We start from the raw sequence: 20,677 nt of genomic DNA on the forward strand, positions 1-20,677 counted from the left end.
CGACAGCACAGAATAGCATAGCTATGAAAAACCATTTAGTCACAAAACGGCTCACTTTTCTTTTTTTAAGATGTATTTATTTATTTTGAAAGTCATAGTTACATAGAGAGGAGAAGGAGAGAAGGACAGAGAGAGAGAAATCGTCCATCTGCTGGGTCACAACCCAGATGATCTCATGGCCAGCACTGGGCCAGGCCAGAGCCAGGAGCTTCTTCTGGGTCTCCCAGGTGGGTGGCAAGGCCCAAACACTTGAGCCATCTTCCACTGCTTTTCCCAGGCACATTAGAGAGAGTTGGATTGGAAGTGGAGCAGCTGGGACTTGAGCCAGCGCCTACATGGGATACCAGCATCACAGACAGCAGCTTTACCAGTTATGCCACAATGCCAGCCGTTGATTTTGGTGCAATTACAGCACTTTGTTAAAAAGTCTCCATGTGTGAAAAGCAAGGCTCCTTATTCTCTGTGAATTTATAGTTCTTATGGTTTAGTAACAACAGACTGTCACGTCAAGGCTGATGAAGATCATTGAATGAGAAATCCCCGCAGAGCAAGGCAGGGCCGGCGTCTTCTACGGAAACACAGGAAAGCAGCCAAGGCTGTCGCGTTGTCTCGTCCCCTCACACACTCGAATCATGCTCAGTTTGGTGATTACATTATTGAGTTAAGAAGAAGAAAGAAAGGACATTGAAGAATGTTGAACTGAAAGTTCACAGACTTTTCCAGAAAGCCACTTGGAGAGGAAGGGTCAGGTTGAGCACGGCCATGAAAGGGTGGGTGTGCTTACTGGGGCTGAGCCACCCAAAGCCAGGAGCAAGGCTTCGGATTCTGCCAGGAAAAGCACAGTGTTCGTTTAGAACGCTTCACTTCCCCAGCGACCTTCGCTGTGGCAAATGGGCTACTGTGTCCTTGGTTTTTGCTATTGATATCAAACCCAGATCATCTCCTAAGTCTATAACATTAATGGAGCGGTACTGATAAAATTAATATACACCTTGAGTTAGACACCGGTTTTCTGAGGAAGGCAGGATAGCCAGTGTAAAAGGGCAGAAATCGCTTGTGTTGTTAAAATCTAAACCCCGAAGTCTTGACCATCACAGCATCCTGGCTTCACAGCCCTGTTCTGTGCCCCAGGCTTCTCTTACTGGAACTTGCAGTCCTCATCTTCCGCTTCTGGCGCACACCTCTCCTGAGGGCCCTCTGAAAACTGGCGTCCAGGTGCCACTGGAAGCTGGCTGCGACATCACCAGATTGTAGAAAAATAACGTCCGATCCATCCCATGCGCCTGCCTGGAGGGCGATAGGCACGTTGGTTCTCTCCTGCGTGCAGACCCTGGGGCCGCTGAACTGGCGGACCAGATCATGCCACCTCCTTGGGGACGTACATTCTTGCAACCTTTGTCTGACCTTACTGTTTTGACTGTGTCTGGGTAAATTCAAATGCATCCGGTAATGATTTCCAAACCATACTTCTGGCATTTTGCCTAGATTAAAAATTCCCTTGTGTACCCAATAGCTGTCTGCCACGAATCTGCTGCACTTACCAGGATTAATGTGCCCCAAACTTTGCTCCTTCTAGTGCATCAGGCCTCACTCCTAGCATCTTCTCCACCCTCCAGGGCCAATACTTAAGCAGAGTGTGTTGTGTCTGCAGAAACTCTTCCTCCCGTCCCGTATTTGCTGTTATCACCTTAGAGGCACCTGTTTTGACCACACCTGTATCCTTTCTGGATGTCAGCTCACACTTGACCATGCTAATCTACCGGCTGTTGAAAATACTACATGAAGGCATCTTCTTCTGCTATTCTATTCCTTTGGATTCACAATGCAAACTTAGAGGATGATCCAAAATCTAACATTTAAAACCTAAAACTGTGGGATTCTTCCTGCTTCCCAGGCCTCATCCGTACCTCCAGTTCTCACGCACAGACTCATATGCCGTGGCCTTCCTATGTGTTTGTTTCTTGAGTCCACCAAAAGTGAGGGTTTGCAGACTTTGTTTCCTTTCCTTGGATGCTGATGACACCTCCCACCACCAACAATGTCTCAAGTTAACGCTTCACCTCCAGCCCCTTCTTGGAACAGCCCCCTGCTTTTCTGTACTCACAGCCTCGTAATGGTTGTCAGTTACTCTTTCCTGTCTTTCTTCCCCTACTGACACACAAGCTCCACAAGAGCAGATCTTTGCTCTCTCTCCCTACCCTTACCCGGTGCCCAGCACATCACCTGGTAGTGGAGGCTCAGTGAAAGCAAATGCAAGCATGGATGAACGATTTGGTATAAGTTCTAAATCAGAACCCACTACAATTTCCTTCCCATTTAACACTTTTCTAATGGTTTGAAGACAGTCTGTGTCATGCCTACTATTTTAAATTGGGTATTTCAGGAATTGTTGAGTCTTTCTCTTGGTCTATGGATTTCAGAGCTACAGTGAGAAGCCACATGAGATTCAGATTGAGACAGATTGAAAAGATCTTGAAATTTTAAACTTAGAAACAACTCTACTGGCTTGGCTATGGTTTTGAAGTCAATGAGGCATTGACGGTATGTCACTATTTTCTTTATCCTAATAACACGCAACTGATTTAAATTGCATTTTACAGAGAAAGCTACTCCTGTTTCTGCACATGTGTGCAAGTATACAAGGCAGCCAGTAGCTGACGGTGTCTGGTGTTTGCTGTTTTGTATGTCCACACAGAGCATCCTCGTTCATGAAACACCACTCTCCATCAATTCAAACCATGATAGCCCTTGCTCTGTTCCTGATGTGGAAAATTGGCACCGACCACAGAGGCAGAGGGCCGCCTGAGTTGACCTGGCACCTGCCTGCCTCTTTCCCACAGCTGCTCCTGGTCTCATGGGACATACATTGAGGAAAAGGGCCAGAAACAGACACGAGAAGGAAGGCCTGGCAGCCAGTTTGATCTGCAACAACATCTCTTGGATTTTACTTATTCAACTAGTAAATTATTTTATTAAAGCAAATTCAATTTGGATGTCAGAGTTTTGCAAACTCAGAGTTGTGGATAACTTACAAATTATGATTTCACAGGCTCTGTGTGTGCTCTAAAAATCTGGATTAGTGTCTTGTCCAAGTTGCCTCACACCTCAGCGTGCTTGTCTCCTCACCCTTGAAATGTGAACAATGACACCTATCTTCCTTTTGAAAAAGATTAAATGGTGAAACCATGTGAGGAAACTCAAAAGTCATGGGAACAGTAGAACTGAAAGATAGGTTTATTTTTGTGCAAAATTTATGAAATCCACGCAGACATATTTTTCTACAGGACACGTTTTTCATGAACTTTTTGAGGATCCTTGGATTGCATGGATTTTGTGTGTGTGTAAAGTGCTTACGAAGCATCTACCCCACAGAGGCACTCGACTTCACCCCATTACTACCACCAGCACCAGGCTCACAGCCCAGGGGTGTCCCTGAAGGAGCTGCCCAAGGAGGCTTTCTTCCTTCCCCCACCACCCCAGCTCAGCCTCAACTCCGTTCACCGGGCTTCCTTTCAGTGCTCACCTATTTGCAGCATTGTGAGGCTCAACAGGTTTGGTTTTATTAGCAAGAATGACCACCGTGTATTTACTGTATTAGAAAAGTAAACCTTTGAGGGGAAGACTCCCTGTGTCCCAAGCCACTACCACCGTACCAGTAGTAGAGAGAAATGAGAATGCCACTCTGAGATAAAAAAATCCCATGCACTCATTCCTCATAGCTGTTAAGTTCATGCGCAATTATTTTCACTGCAGCGAAGATCTATGAATCTATGCCTAAATAACGAGTGAAATTCTCTCTCTCTCGCTCTCTCTCTCAAAATCCCTCCTAGAAGTGCTAGCTCATCACCAAGTGTGCCCAGTGACTATATTTGCAGAGAGCTCCAGCGTCTTAGTGCAGGAAAACATCCTGAGGCAGGAGTAGACTGACACTTTCTATGGACAGATGTGGTCTACACTCTTGCATTTCTCGAAATCCTTGCTATATATTTATTTTATCTTGAATTACTTACATTTTCTTGGGCATACTATAATAATTTATAATATGAATCAAAAATTACTATCTGATATTCTGCAGTAAATTATTTAAGCAAAAATTGCCAATCCAATTTACTTGGTGCTTTTATAAAGACAGATTAATTTTTTTACTGTAGAGTTGAGAATTGTTGGTTTAAATTCACACATTAATGATTACTTAGTTTATTACAATATGCATTTCTTTATATCATTCAGTTAAGACTATGACATCTCTCTCTTACACTAAGCTAAAGATGCCATACTAATTTTCCAGTTATTTCTTTAGTGCCAAGTGCATTTAAACAGTCCGTTTCTCTCTTCCAGGAGGTGAATTGATGCTGTTCTATAGTACTCCAATACTTATAAAGACAAGAAAAACAAAATGCCAAAGTTCTTATAAAATAAAAACATCAAAATAACGTAATCCTGGCTTGTGAGAGCATACGTATCAAATTATTTTGAAGTCATTTTTTCTGAAAGATCCTGTGCGTGGTGAACACCATGCACTGATGGCGATTGGTCCCCCAATTGCTGCATTAGCAGTTCACTAGCCGGAGCAGGCTGGACATGTGTTCACTGCATGTGACAGCATCTGTGTGAAACACAGAACATCTGCAAACATTGATATCAGTTCTAAATGTCGCATTTGTTTCTATTTTACCATTTAAGATTAAGCTAAGCATATTGGCTGTACGCTGACATTTTTGGAAGTGCTGTTCATCCCTGGGAATGCGTTGAGTGTACACCCGGTCTGCTCAGCAAGATGATCAGCAGTGAGCCCGCTGCTCTAGCCTGATGAATCCAAATGGCATTTTACAGGATCCTTTCAGACAGGCCATTGACCAGCCTCCTCAGAACGCCTCTGAAGGAGATAGTCCTGCATGAATACGGCATTCGGTTTAAAGATTTACAGCAAATGAACAATGAATAACAACTGAATTAAAGAAGGCCTTTAGTGTTTTCTAATCAACAAGTATCCTAGAGCACCAGCCAAGTTCTGGGCACCGGCCTCACTGACAGATAGACAGGGAGGGGTGTGAGGGAAGCAAAGGTCCACTTTGTGCAGGGGGCTCATTGCCCTGAGGGGTACAAGGCCTGGCACTGGGTCTCAGACGATGAGTCTCTGAGGAGTGAGTCGTAAGGGTACAAGCCACTTGGACTACGGGGACTGCTTCTGAAATATAAGTTAACATACTGGCAAATCAATAACTTGATATCATCAAAAAGGTGAAATCTCTTGCATGTCTCATTATATATTCATTATAATTTAGATTCTGGCCACGTTTCAGGTGAAAGTAGCATTCAGGTTTGCGAACTCAATTAGTTGCAATTTAAAGATAAAACAAGAATACTGGGATTCCTGGCATTTAATGTTTTAGAAATGCTTTATTTATTCTCAAGATCTCACGTGGTTTTCATTTATGATCTGATCAATAATAATGAGTTTTCCTTAGGACATATACATGTTGTAATGATAAATTAGAAGTCTCAGATCATCTCAAAACCGAATAAAACAACAAGTGAAAAACAAGAATGGTAGAGATGCGAAATGCAGTTACACAGATGTGTCTAATTCTCCTCCCTGTCCAGCTGTCACCTGTGACATGACACACATGAATCTGTGTAACGACACACGTGAAATCCACGTGGGCTTGATGACGGACCGAGGACAGTGCTGTCCCCAAAGAGGTCCACCTCCTGGTCTGTGGAGCCTGAGAATACATGCGCTGGCACCGTGAAGAGACCTGGGGAGTTCTCCAGGATTCTGTGTGTGAGTCCAGTCCAGTCCAGGCAGAACAGGAGAGGTGACCAGGAGCTGGCACGCGAGCGGCACTCAGCAGGTGGAAAGACAAGGTCTCCATCGAGTCCACAGAACAAACATGGATCCCTGTGCACCCGGGTTTCCTCACACAGGACGAGTGCAGAGTTCTGACTTCCAGCCACCCGGGCTGATAAACGTTCCCTCCCATTAGGTTTGTGAAGGCGTTCCATTAGCTTTTGGCAAGTTTTCATCATGCAAAAGGAAACTAATGCACTAATTTTAGAAATTTATACTCCAATCACACGGCACTGTGATTTTTATGCTCCTGTTTGTTATTTATTTTCCGAGGTGTATGGCTTCCAAGTAACCATGAGGTACTTCCGTGTTCTCCTCCGTCCACGGTTATTTAAATTACGTTTGGTTACTCAGGGCCCCACCACTAATAAAGTGTCCAACTCTCAGATTCTTAACAGTATTTCCATGAGTAACCCATTTTCTGAGCATATTTCCAAAATGGCTTTGGAGAGAGTATCTGAAGCAATAGGAGAAGACCTGAAATTGTGGAAACACACAGACTTCACCATCTTACAAACAAACCCATCGCTCCCACGTCTGGGAGGTGCCTGCTGTGTCAAACAGCCAAGTTCAAGGCCCCTGGCAAGGAGGAAAGCGTTCCTAGAGCTGATGGAGACACTTCATGAGCTCCTTTTGTACTGCAAATTCAGACTAAATAAGCAAGTGTGCCCTAACCTTCCCACCAAATATGACTGATCGTTTTATTACGCTGAAAAATACACCTGACGCCCCCAACTTCTCCGCATAAATGTCGCCATTTTCATCTCACCTTGGCTACCCAGCAAGCGGTCATTTACTGTGACATCCAACAGAAAGTTTACTTTATTGCAACATCTAAAATTAATTTGGAGGTATGAAGTACCCACAGCTTCTTAATATCCTTCAACTTCCACTTTGAAATTCAGAATCCAAAGAATCTGAGAGGAATAAAGGTTTAATTCAGTGTGCATTATGAAGAAGAAATTATGTAAATTCCATTAAACCATACAAAATATTTAATTTGGCTAACTGCATTCAGATTCTAAGGTGTACCTACTGCGTGTCAGGCACACTCAGCTTAGTGTCAGAGTGCTTCTTTTTAAAAATTTTCAGAAAGATATATTTATTTAGAAGGCAGACCAGAGGAGGGAGAGGAGTCACACACAGAAACATAGAGAGAGTCAGACACACACACACAGAGAGAGAGAGAGAGAGAGAGAGAGAGCATCATCTACTGTTTCACTCCCCAAATGGGCACAACAGCCCAGGCTGGACCGAGCTGAAGTCAGGAGCCAAGAGTTCCATCTTGATCTGCCATGTGGTGGCAGGGGCCCAAAGACTGGAGTCATCCTCTGCTGCCTTCCCAGGCCCATTAGCTAGGTAATGTATTCAAACTGGAGCAGCCAGGACTCCAGCTGGCACTCTGATATGTGACACCAGCATCGTAAGTGGCACCTTAACTTGTTGTGTCACAATGCATGCCCCCAGAATTCCTCCTGGGTCCTTGAGGCACCCTTGTGACATATCACGGTCCTTAACTGGACATTCAGGGACCTCAGGAAGAAGACACAATCCAAAGCCACACATCAGGGTAATTCTAGTTTAAAATCTCCTGCAAGACAAAGATAATCTAAGCTTCACCTTAAAATACATGCAGGGAGGGGGCAGGCGTTGTGCCACAGGGGGTCAAATTGTTACTTGGTACTCACATCCCATGTTGGAGAGCCTGGTTCAAGAACAGGTCACTCTACTTCTGATCCTGATTGCTGTCAGTGTACATCCTGGGAGGCAGCCGGTGATGGGTCTCCGCCACCCACATGGGAGACCTTGATGGAGTTTGTAGCTCCCGGCTTCAGGCTGGCCCAGCCTTGGCTGTTTGGGGCACTCGGGGAGTGAAGCAGGAACTGGAAGATCTCTGCTGTCCCTCTCGCTGTGTCACTTTGCCTTTCAAATGAGCTTTAAGAATAAACTTTAAGAATATATGTGGGGAGAAAATACAAAAGACAAAAATTGGCAATCAGGTTGAAAAAGTAAAAGAATGAGAGAGTTATGCGAGAGACTTGAATGAATGCATCGGCACACCAATGTTTCAACTTAGAAAGATACTGTAGCAAATGCAAGAAAAACTCAACTCCTCTAACCTCTGTATTTCCCAGGATTCAGAGAAGAGAAACTGCATATTCTCCAACAGTGCAGCAGCCACACCACTGTTGTGGAGGAGAGCGTTTGTGGCTTGGCCATAGTCACACAGACACGCACATCAGCTTCCTCATTTAGAAAGGATGTTCCCAGCTGTCTCTGAAAGGTGATTTCTAATATTCTAATTGTGAGAAGCCCTCATGGCTGCTCAGGCAACAATTTTACCTCAAGGACGTAATTTGCAGAATGATAAATTCATCAGCTTTGTGCAGTCAGAACCATTCAGGTGTTGCATGCCTGAGTTGCATTACTGGAAGAAGAAATTGAAGGAGAGAGCCCACAGATGATAGAGGTGTTGGAGCAGAGGATATATTGGAAGCATCCATCTTGCTGTCAGAAGCAGCTCTGGAGCAGAAGAGGTCTCGCCCGCAGGCGGAGAATCCGGAAGTGCAAGCCAGAACCCAGAACCAGACACTCGGGGAGGGAGGGCGTCCAGGTTGCCATGGGGAGGGGCATCCTCTCAGCCCCAGACTGGCCAGGAGGTGCTGCCCCGGGCTGTGGGGTCATCACTGTCTTCTGAAACAGGGCACAGCTGCTGGAGATCCTTACAGAGTCTTTAGGAAAATTATTACAATTAAAAAAACTTTCACATATTTTCAAGCTTAATGGTAAAATTATATCAATAATGACATTGTGATGCCGAATAAAAAACTACTGAAAAACAGGATGAATGAATGCTACAGATAATGTTCATTTATCAATGTAGATGTTAAAATGTAAAAACCTATCAACAAGTAAAATCTAAGAATAATGTTGAAAAAATTATGCATCATAACAATCACTTGTTAATTGTAGTAATACAAGCTCGGTAATTTAGTATCTTATATAAGTATCATACCGATGATCAATTCATAATTAACTTCTAAATAGAAGTCTTCGCTAAATTGATACAGTTTTCAAAAATTCAGGGAAAATGTCTCAAAGTGTGAAATAAAAATTTACTTAAAATACATTTGTCTGAAAATCATGCCAACAGACTATATTTGATCATCTAAACTGGAGTTATTTAAAAATTTCTGGTCTAGAATTAAGGAACATGGCCAGTGCCACGGCTCAATAGACTAATCCTCTGCCTGCGGCGCCGGTACACCGGGTTCTAGTCCCGGTCAGGGCGCTGGATTCTGTCCCAGTTGCTCCTCTTCCTGTCCAGCTCTCTGCTGTGGCCAGGGAGTGCAGTGGAGGATGGCCCAAGTGCTTGGGCCCTGAACCCGCATGGGAGACCAGGAGAAGCACCTGGCTCCTGGCTTCGGATCAGTGCAGTGCGCCGGCTGCGGTGGCCATTGGAGGGTCTCTCTCTCTCTCTCTCTCACTGTCCACTCTGCCTGTGAAAAAATAAAAAAAAAAGAATTAAGGAACAGAAAAGAAACTAAGATTGCTTAAGATCAACTGAGAGAACTATGCAAGTGTCTGTCAGAGCCAGCAACTCTATTATGATGGCAACCATCCGCTAAGTGCCACTGTGGGTGGTGTTCATGCTGAGAATCTGACCACTCTATCACTAGGTCCATACATTACTCAAAACAGCAGTAGGATGGTAAATCCTATTACCAGGCAGAAATTCTGAGTCCTGCAAATCCGGCGATCGCCTCTAACTCTGGACTTGAAATGACTGTGTCTCAGCCGTGTTGTGCTCTACCGCTGCCTCGCCACAGTCAGCTACCCTCCCCGGACTGTGAGCTTCAAAATCACCCATTAATATAAATGAGACTCTGTTGGACACATTTCTCGATTTAGAATTGGACTCACATGAGACTCCTCACAAGTCCTAGTGAAGAGCCTGGCCCAATCAAATTAGGAAAGCAAGCATCAACAACTTCTGAGGCTTCCCAGGTGATTTCAATGTGCAGTCATGGTTAAGAGCCAATTTTGTAAATTATTTTCATGCAACCAATTTACTTTATTTGGATGATTTCCTAGGACATAAATTGGTTATGTAAAGAGTGCATTTATTTTAATGCACTGTTATTTTTTTTAAAGAAAAACTGCTTGATGATTTCCACAGGTAGAAATTGAAAGAACTCGCTATTTTGCATTTAATCAAAATGCTTTATAATTTATCTCAGGCACCGTTAATTTGCTCTGAGAGCAATAGTAAAATACGTAATGCCAATGCACAAGATGCACTGGGCTGAGACATTTGCATTTCTCTTCTGCGTTTGCTGTGCATGATTATACCAACGTTTTCTCTGACAGATTCCCCGTGCGCAGGCTGCTTCTTCATCTCTTGGCTTTCTCTCTTTTGAATTTTAATTTACTCACAGAGTTTTGATATCCTCATTTTAAAATTACCAGTACATTTCTTAACAAAGTCTAAGTTTATGAGTACTTGTAAAACACATATTTGGTTATATTATATGTTTTATTTTATTTATATTATTATATCAACTTCTACATATTGCATCTTTATAATTTGCTTTACAACATAAAGTTTAATACATCAGTAGTTTAATTTCTTGTGTTTTAAATGTTAGCCTCAAGGGCCGGTGTTGTGTCGCAACAGTGAAGCCGCTGACTGAGAAGCAGGTATAGGATGCCGGCTGATCAAGCTCCCTGCTATTGCACTGGGGAAACAGCAGATGGCCCAAATGCTGGGGCTCCTGCCACTCACGTGGGAGACCAGGATGAAGTTCCTGGCTCCTGGCTTTGGCCTGGCCCAGCCCTGGCTGTTGGAGCCATTTGAGGAATGAATCAATGGATGGAAGATGTCTCTTTCTCTGCCTCTCCCTCTCTCTCTGTTGCTCTGCCTTTCAATAAATAAGTAAATAAAACATCTTAGGTGTGTTTTTCCACTCCAAATAGTAAGCTTTCTTACTTAAATAATAAATCATTAATTGCATTTCTATGATACACCAAATCCTTAAGTGCAGTTAGACCTATGTGTGCAATTTTTATTTTACCCAGAGTACTTGTTTACTACTTTAAGTGATATTGTACAATTTTTTTTAAAAAAATCAGTTTAGCTGTATTCTATGCTTATTATTTGTTAATAAAAATTCTCTTTATACTTTTTTCCTAAGAGGTCTTAGTAGCTTCACATTTTTTTGGTAGGTGTACTTTGGAATAATTTAGACTCATTAAAAATTAAACTTTCTTAAGAGCTAGTAGAAATATACAAAATTTGTGTGTGTTCATAAAAAGTAATATTTCCGTTCTGAAACATGTCTCTTCTGCAGGCACTCAAAGCTTACTACTCCAAACCGCGTCCAATCTGGCAACAAAGGGACTTTGGTTTCCCTGAAGCAGAGTACGAGGAAGGTGCATGAATGGGAGTGCAGCAGTCTCACATGTGTTTAATTTGGTTGCTGTGACGGAGCGAATATTCCCTGCCTGTTAGAAGCTAATTGATGCCTCTGTTTAGGAAGGAGGCACCGGGGTCCTCAGGTTGATTGTCACAGGTGCCCCGCCGAGAGCTGTCGCAGCTGCAATAGGGGTTCCGTGGCGTCGGCCGTGGCTGTCTCAGGCAGATCATCCGTGTGCTTTGCGTGTCCTGTGTCCTGAGGCTGACTCTGGGACGCCTCTTCCCCCTCAGGATTTTTCCTGAATGTAATCTGGTTATTTCTCCTTCCCACTGGGCCTGGGCAGGCTGGGGCCCTGCTACGGCGGAGCATGCTGAAGGGAATCCCACCAGCCTCTGCAGAGGTCCAAGGAGCTGTCCAGGGTCCATTTGGCTCAGAAAGGGTGGGCGAGCCCTCAGAGAGCAGGAAGAGGGGGCCAGGCGGACCTTGGCTCCGTGGCAGCAGCCACTGCCTCATGAGGACTGGGGACTAAAGGGAGCAGGGCGGCCTGTGGAAGGGAGGAAGGCAATGTCTTTTGTTTCTTGATAGTCTCACAGCCACCGTTCATGTTCAAGTCTGTCTTCCATGCCCAGCCTTATTTGCTGGAGTCTCTGGGACAGCATGAAATGACCCCAAGGATCAATGCCCTTTTCCTGTGCCCTCCTCTTTGATAAGTGTGATGTTGACTGTAGCAAAAGGACTTGAGCCAGCGGCAGGACCACCTGGCACTCTGCACCACAACCCAGGAGAACTGATCCTCCTTCCGGGTACGTTGAGAGGTGCTGCATCCTCAGGTGGCCAGTGGCCAGGTGCGACACTGGGTCTCAGGTACTTCACAGTGCACGACAAACTGGGCTTGTGTGAGCTTTACGAAGTCCGCAGGAAGTGAATGCTATGAAGAAACTATGAGTAAACTATGCATGCATTTCAAAATGTTTTTGTACCAAAGCAAACTTCCCTTTGAATTCCACCTCCCAGAGAACATTTTGAACCCCCTTATTGCTCCCAACAACCAGACCACCACAGACACAAACACAGAGATGTCTAGGGGTGGAGCCGTGTCCTGGGACCTCAGGCTGGGGCTGTGTAACATGGGAGACCAGGGCTCTTTCCCCTCCAATAAGGAAATGTGTTGAACAAAACCAAAAAACCCAAAGTTGTTATTTATCTAGAAAGTCTATTTGCATAGAGCATGCCAAAGTGTGTTCAGTCTGTTTCAGTCTTATATGTATTTAAGAGACAGACAGATGGACAAAGCTCCCATCTGCTCATTCACTCCCCAGATGCCAGTGATCTCCAGGGCTAGGCCAGACCAAAGTGTAGAGCTGGGAACTCTATCCAAGTATCTGACCTGGGTGACAGGAACCCAGCTACCTAAGCCAGCACATCTGCCTCCCAGGGGTTTCTGTTGGCAGACGCTGGAGCCAGGAGCTGCAGGCAGGGACCACACCCAGGAACACAGAGTGCAGGTGCCCCAGCTGGCATCTTAACCTACAGGCCAGACCCCTGCCCCAGCCTGTTAATTTAGAACCCAGAATTGATGCTTTGTCCTCACTGTTGAAAATGTAAGCAGAATGAAAATCAATAAATAACGAAACAGCTTCTGAGAAGCTAACCTTGAATTTCTTCGCCTGCGATGTTGAAGCGCGTGCCACTGGGTCATTGAGCATAGCCACAGGGAATGAGATTAGCTGCTGCTTGATGAGAAATGTGACTTGTGATTTCCTCAAAAGAAAAGTTAATTAGCAGCATCGTATTAGAATATGTTTTGGTTTAACTGAATTTAATGGTGACATTATCCATCCCATTATATCGGACTATTCATTTAGTTTCGTAACACACCTTGAAATAAAAGAGGTTGAATAGGTGGATTTGTGATGGTTTGCAAATATAAAAGCAAGTAAACAAGACACACTTGAGTAGCCCAGTGAGAATAGGCGTAGGAGAAACTCAGGCTAATATTATACTGCACAATGAACAATGAACTTGCACTCAAGTGACAGGCATACACAAATTTGGTTCTGAAATTTCTAAATGTAATGGTTTATGTGAGAAATTGTTAACATAATTCTAAATAACATCAATCTGGAATTGTCATTTTTGCCAAAACTCCTGATATTACTTTCATTCTGAGGTTTGCAGATAGGCAGGAATGTCAAGGGGACCAGAGAGGACGACAGCTTGATTGGGAACTTAGCAACTGTTGCTCCGAGAGCAGGAAGATGTGCACGGTTTAGTTATGATGAAATGATGAAGCGAATTGATGGTTCTAGAGATTATTTTTGGAAACAAAAGACTATTTGCGTCCAGAAGAACCTGTTATTAATTATGTGTTTATCTAAAACAATGTAGCTTAGATTGTGTGTAATTGCTGCCAGTCCTATGGCCCACCACGCCAAAATTGTCTGTAAACTGAATCGTCAATGTCACCGACAATTGTACAGAGTAAATCACAGCCAGAAGACTGACTAGGATGTGTGGACCACGTGGTCCACATCCCTGCCTGAAGAGTGCTGCGTGGGTCCTAACTCACCCTCGGATACAAACCAACTTTCACTCAATGGGGAGATAAGAAAGGAGCAAGAACTGAGTCCTCAACTAGGACCACTAGATAATCAAATGTCGCAAACTACGTAGCAAGTCATTTGATCAATTCAAATTTATTATAGTGATATATTAATAATTAATTCCTGTTAATTTTCTTTTTTTTTTTTTTTTTTTTTTGGACAGGCAGAGTGGATAGTGAGAGAGAGACACAGAGAGAAAGGTCTTCCTTCCATTGGTTCACCCTCCAATGGCCATTGCGGCCGGCACACCACACTGAATAGAAGCCAGGAGCCAGGTGCTTCTCCTGGTCTCCCATGCGGGTGCAGGGCCCAAGGACTTGGGCCATCCTCCACTGCCTTCCCGGGCCATCGCAGAGAGCTGGCCTGGAAGAGGGGCAACCGGGATAGAATCCAGCGCCACAACCGGGACTAGAACCCGGTGTGCCTGCACTGCAAGGCGGAGGATTAGCCTATTGAGCCGTGCTGCTGGTAACTCCTATTAATTTTCAAATATGTGTGTTACCTCTAACATTTCTTTGAAAATATCATTTTTTATTCTATTTCTTCAATTGAGACACATGGGGTACTTCAAAAAAAGAGAAAATGGAATTACAACATAGCTGATTTGGGTACAAAAAAATGAATCCCATGCAGTTTTTTTAATAATATGTATTTACATAAAATTTTTGAAGACTCCTTGTATGCACAATTTAAAAATTTTTCACAAACGTAGATTTATTTTAGTTCCGTTTCCCATGACCATTTTGAAGTACCCTTGGATTGTCACATTTTGAATCTTAAATTCTTTCTGACAAAGGTAAATTTTAAAATCATCCTGCAAAGGATGACAAAATTAAAATTCACTATTGCACATGTCAGAATTAGTAAGTGTTACCGTTATTTAGATTAAAATTTCCCCCAATTTGCATGCAGTTGTCTTACTATCTTATAAATTAAATTCCTGCTTATTCAGAAACTGGGAATGTTGTTTGAGAGGTGCCCATCTGTCTTGTGGATGTCCCTTCCCTAATGAACTTTGATACTTTACTTTCCACTGGAAAAAAAATTACAATTCCAGATACCATTTGTTGAAAAGCTTAACTTTTCAACATTTTGGTGCTTTTCTCCCTTTATCAAAGACAAGTTGGCTCCATGGGGCTCTCTGCCCTGCTCCGTCAATCAGCTTGTCTTTCTGTCCCCAGCAGCACTGTCCTGGTGGCTGAAGCTTCAGAGTAAGTCTCCACGTGGGTCATGCAGGCCACCAGCTTGTTTTTCCCCTTCAATATTGTTTGCCCTTCTGTTGGTCTTTATGTTCACCACATAGTCTCTAGAATCAGTGTGTGGATAGGTACGAAATACTTTCTGGGATTTTGGTTGTGATCACATTGGATCTACAGACCAGCTTGGGACAGATGTTCTGTCAATAATGCTTCTCCCTATCCATGAGCATGGAATACCTCTTGACTTATTTAGTTCTTCTACTTCATGCATCAGAGTTTTTAGTTTCCCTGATATGCTTCTTGTATTTATTTTGATGGATTTAGTACTGCTTTATTTTGTATGAATGCTAATGTAAATGGCATTATTATTTTAATTTCAAATACCAGTTGTTCTCTGGTATACAGGAAAGATTTTAGTTTTTGTATAGTAACCTTCTATCCTACATTCTTACAATAATGGCTTCTTATGTTCTGGAGTTTCATTGTTGATATCTTTTCAAAGGTTCTATATAAATTATCACAACTTCTTATTGACAAATAAGAACAATGTGTCTTCAAACTCTGCACACTTGGTAGTTCTTCTTTTGTCCTCTTGCATCAGCTGACTCTCCCATTATGATGTGGAAAATGACTGGTGACAGCAGAAGCCCTTGCCTTGTTCTTGATCTTACAGAAAAATCTCTGAATTCCTTACCATTAAGTATGATGATAGCTATGTTTTTCATAAATATTATTTATCAAATTGAGGATGTTTCTCAGTTCATAGTCTGCTAAGAGCTTCTATCATGAGTGAATGTTGCATTTTTGTCTGTTTTTATATCTATTTATATGACTACACAATTTTTCTTCTTTCATCTGTTGCTATGATATAATATACCATTAGATTTTTTATATGGAATCAGCCTTGCCTGAATATAGATAGAATACTTCTTAACCGATGAATTATTTTTAAAATTTCTCTCCTAGAGAAAAAAGATTAAACTAATTGGGGGTGTTTGAGTCAAAAGATGTTCAGAGGGATTCAGAGAAATCATAAATGAATAGGTCAGTGTGATCAGCTCAGATGAGGGGGTCTTGGGTTGGCAGTGCCCATGCCTGCAAACTGACAGACCAAGAGAACATGGCCACACAAGCTTGCCTGACTGGATGTCCACTGGGTCCTCGATCACCCAAGAGAGGCCAGGGCTTTTTCCAGCCACGCAGGGTGTGGAGGGGAGAGAAGCAGGCTCATTTTGAGAAGTTAAGGTGAGGCGGTATCTCCTGTGTTTGCTGAAGAGGTAAAAGTTGAAGGAGGTTTGTAGAGAGCAGAATGGTCTTACAGGGGGCGGTCTGCAGCTGGGCAGGAGGAGGAGCTCTGTGTGGTCAGGGGAGGAAGAGGGAGAGGTGACTGTTCCCAGAAAGTGCATCACCTGGCCAGTGACAGGCACAGGAGACAAGAGCTCAGGTGTCCCCACTGGGGAAGTCTGTATTTTAGCAGGCTCCTGGGCTACCTCACCTCCTCCCTACATTGCTCATCTTAGCCATCAGGGAAATGCTTTTCCTGGCCTGGAGCCGTGGCCAGGAAACAGCTCTCGAATCCTAAAGGCTCTGGAATAGTCTCTGCTGCCTGGTGGTGGCATCAAGGGCTACAGGAAGTCGGGGGCTGTGAGACCCCTTCCCCGAGAGTTGGTGTCTGGGAGGGCAGAGTTGTCTGTAGACCCAAGGAAGTGTTGGCGATAGAACTGCTTCTCTGATGTTCCTCTCGTTCCCTCCATCTCTTCTGCAAAGGGCCTTGATTTTTAGCCACACACTGATGCCTGGCTACGTGCGATTACTCAGCCTGATTGGTTGAATGTTCTTACGCTGATTTTTTCCACTGCGCTCTCTTCTATTTCCTTCAAAGATCGTTGTGTGATGTGCATCAAGCCAAGAATCTCTGAGGGAATTAACGCCTTCTTCCCTGCCCCTTTGCCCCCGCCCTGCACCGATGTGTGACTGCGCTGATGCATCACTGTCACAGCCGCTGGGACCGCGAGGGTGTGACGACAGTGGGCAGAAACGCACCACTGTGAGCAGAGCTCCCAGAGGGCTGCGCTGCCTTCCTTCTCAGACAAGTTGTGGTGCCCTGCACAGAACTGTTGCTTACACGAGAAGCAAAAGTCTCCTCACAGCCTATAAAAAGAACGTACTTTTTCTCTTTCTCACATGTTGTAGATCATTACCCATTTAATGATAATTGTTCTTCCATTATGACATGAAGCCATCTGTTCAATCTCCATAGAGATCACTAAAAATACTATTATAATGAAAGCAGACCCATTCTGATAACTCAGAGCCACTGCAAATTTCATTGTGTGGCTCTGTGTGTGTGGTATTGTTTTGTAATGATTTTATGAGTATAAAAAAGTAGCTTCTTAGTATATCATGTGACTCTGGGTTCTTCATAGATAAAAAGAACCTACTTATGAAGAACATAGCCCAAAGAAGCATTTGGCCAGTTGCCCAAGGCTATAAAGCTGCTTTTAAACTGATGTGAACATCAACATTTGGTGGCAAAAATCATTACAGCCTGAACTGTGACAACAGTCTTAATGCAGGAGACCAAGGAGAACAGATCTGTGAGTGAAATATCTCCCAAGCGACAGGCATTGATCCTGCAAGGAATGGAACAACCGACCATGAAAGAGAACTGGATAATAACTGCGATCAAACTCCACAAAAGGGAAGCCCACAAATTCCACATATGAAAGGGAGCAGGGGCAGTGTGAACATGGTGACAGGTGGTGGATAACTTCTGGTGGGGCCCCTACAAAGAAAGGGACAGGCTCTGTGAGCTGGGCTGTAGGGTAGGGAATTACCCACCAACCCTATTTACTGCAGTCAGCTAACCCCCGATGACACTCCAGTCTCCACGTTTAAGATGTCACTCGCATGGATGGTGAGGATCGATCAAAGCAAAGCTGTATAAAACGTAAAGACCCGTGCATAATGAAATGAAATGTATTTGTTAAGTGTGCTGTGCACGTAAGCAGGCCAGTCCTCTGCTCCTGCGGCTGAGTTCATCGGCAGAGTAAGGAGGGAGAGCAGAGGAAGCAGTACCTCCCGGGACTCTGCGCAGCAGAATGGCTCCCCAGCCGCACAGCTCATCTGCCTCCATCTGGGTCTCTGGGTTGAGCAGTGTTATTATCACCTGCTCCTGACCCAGCATCGCACAGGCAACTCCAGCCTGTGAGAACACTCAAGGTGGGCTGTCACCCGCTCCTGACCCAGCATCACAGAGGCGAGTTGGGGACATGAGGACATAGTCAAGGTATCAGAAGAGTACATGACCTTTCCACCACATCATATGGGGAGATTAATTTTTTTAAATATCAATGACATTTATATAAAAACCTACTTGTAAATTCTAAATAGTAGTGATTAAAGGTAGAAAAATAAATTTAAAAATTAATAGCCATGTCCTTAAAAATTTGCTATTTGTAGCTATTGGGAGCCTTCCAAGTCCTCTAGATTTTTTGTTTAAAGATTTATGTATTTATTTAAAAGGTGGAATTACAGAGAGGCAGAGGCAGAGAGAGAAAAATGGAGAAGGAGAGAGAGAGAGAGATGTTCCATCTGCTGGTTCACTTCCCAGATGGCCACAACGGCTGAAGCTGGGCCATACTGAAGCCAGGAGCCAGGAGCTTCTTCCTGGTCTCCCACGTGGGTGCAGGGGCCCAAGGACTTGGGCCATCTTCCACTGCTTTCCCAGGCCATGGCATAGAGCTGGATCAGAAGTGGAGCAGCCGGGACTCGAACCGGTGCCTATATAAGATGCCGTCATGGCAGGTGATGGCCTTACCCATTAGGCCACAGCACTGGTCCCTGTTTTGAAGTATGGAATGAGTTGGCATCATCTGCAGCTTCCCTCCTGTCTCAACGTGTTTTAGAGCCTGTGATCTAACCTGGCTCTCTGTTCCCCACCTCCTACCCTTCCTAGTGTCTAGCTGTCTTGACATGATGATTTAAGTTGTATACATGTATCAAAATATCATAATGTACAAATAGTTATCCATTAAAAGTAAAAATATAATAACTGCAACTTTTACAAATTAAGTTTAAAACATTTAAGTCATTATAATAGAGATGGATTATGATAGGGTTGTCTTCTTAAATCTATATATTGGGAGAAAAGAACATTGAGTAAATTCTTTTACTCAACAGTGAAAAATCAAGTGATGAATTCTAGACGTCTTGGTCCTAGAGAATCCTGAACTTGGGTGACACATGGCTTTCTGCACAAGACGTTGTGTCCAGGAATTCTCAGCAGAAGAACCCGCAGGACAACACTGGGGGCACTGTTACCTGGCACGCGAAGTCCCAGAAGCCCAGGCTAGGGTGTCTCTCAATGGACAGGCCACAGAGCAAGTGTGCCTTCCCAGACACGCCCACAATGAAAGGCTGCTCAATATTTTTTGATACAGAAATTGTTTAAGAGATCGTGGAAAGGGGTGCAGAGGAAACAGAGGGGAAGGAGGCAGCACCCACATTTCCTGTTTCCTGGCAAAGGAGTTGCCGTGCACAAAGACTGCAAAGGTGCATCAGTGGCAGAGAGCGGGTTCCTGGGGAAAACCTGGCTCACGAGTGGGAGGTGCCTCCAAGCAGACACTCTGCTTACAGCAAAGCCAACCATCTCCATGGCCTGTGGAGCCATGACAGGCAGCAAGGCCACTGTAGCTGTGGGCATGGGAGGAAGGGGGCTGAGCAAGGTGAAAGACAGTGTGGGAGCTCAAGGGATGCACCTCATGGTGCTGTGGGCTCCTGAGAGGCAGGAGCCTTCCAGAGAGGAGGGCTGTCTGCCAGTCTGACATGGGCCCCACTCCTAGGGACAGGGACGCTGCTTCTAAGGACTGATCTGCGAGGTCTCCTCTGAGGGCTGGAAAGAAAGGGGCCCACGTGGAAGCGGCCGTGTCCATCCCAGTGGCAAGTGCAGCCAAGACTCTGTGGACACGCACAGAGCTGGCTGGGAGGGAGGCGGGCAGTCAGGCCCCTGAGCGTGCAGTGAGAAGCAGCAGGCAGCACCCCTGTGAAGCACCCTCGGCCTCTCCAGGGACAGAATAGCCACGTGGAGCACGAGGGTTCTAGCATCTGGGCTGGAGGGCCCTTGAAACCTCGTTGCGCACAGGGACAGCACCCCTGCCACACGGCTGGACGGCTTTTATTAGTGTAGCCACCCATGCCCTGGAGGGTGCTCACCTTTACTGAAAGTCAATTGAGTATGGATGCCAACCACATTCTCAGAATAACTCCACTGCAAATCCCGGACTAGTGTTTCATGAAACCACTGCACACTGATGTCTGGCGGAGCACGCACAGAATGGACCACCAAAGGGGAGCTCCTAGCCTCCCCCAGGTCTGGCCATTGTTCAGAGGGACTCCGAGATCCCAGGGACAGTGCAAGATCAGATGTCTTCATGGTGCTTGGAACACAAACGGAATATCCCATGGGAGATAGGGTCTGTAAGGGATGTCCATTACTGAGAAGTGTTTCATGGAAACGATAATGCTAACCCCAAAAGTTACTCTAATTTGCACTCCCTGTTCAACAGGGCCATGTTATGTCTCCTGGAAGAAGCAGTCCTGTCTTGG

This window comes from Lepus europaeus, chromosome 20, assembly GCF_033115175.1.
Source record: "Lepus europaeus isolate LE1 chromosome 20, mLepTim1.pri, whole genome shotgun sequence".
NCBI classification, from domain to species: Eukaryota; Metazoa; Chordata; class Mammalia; order Lagomorpha; family Leporidae; genus Lepus; species Lepus europaeus.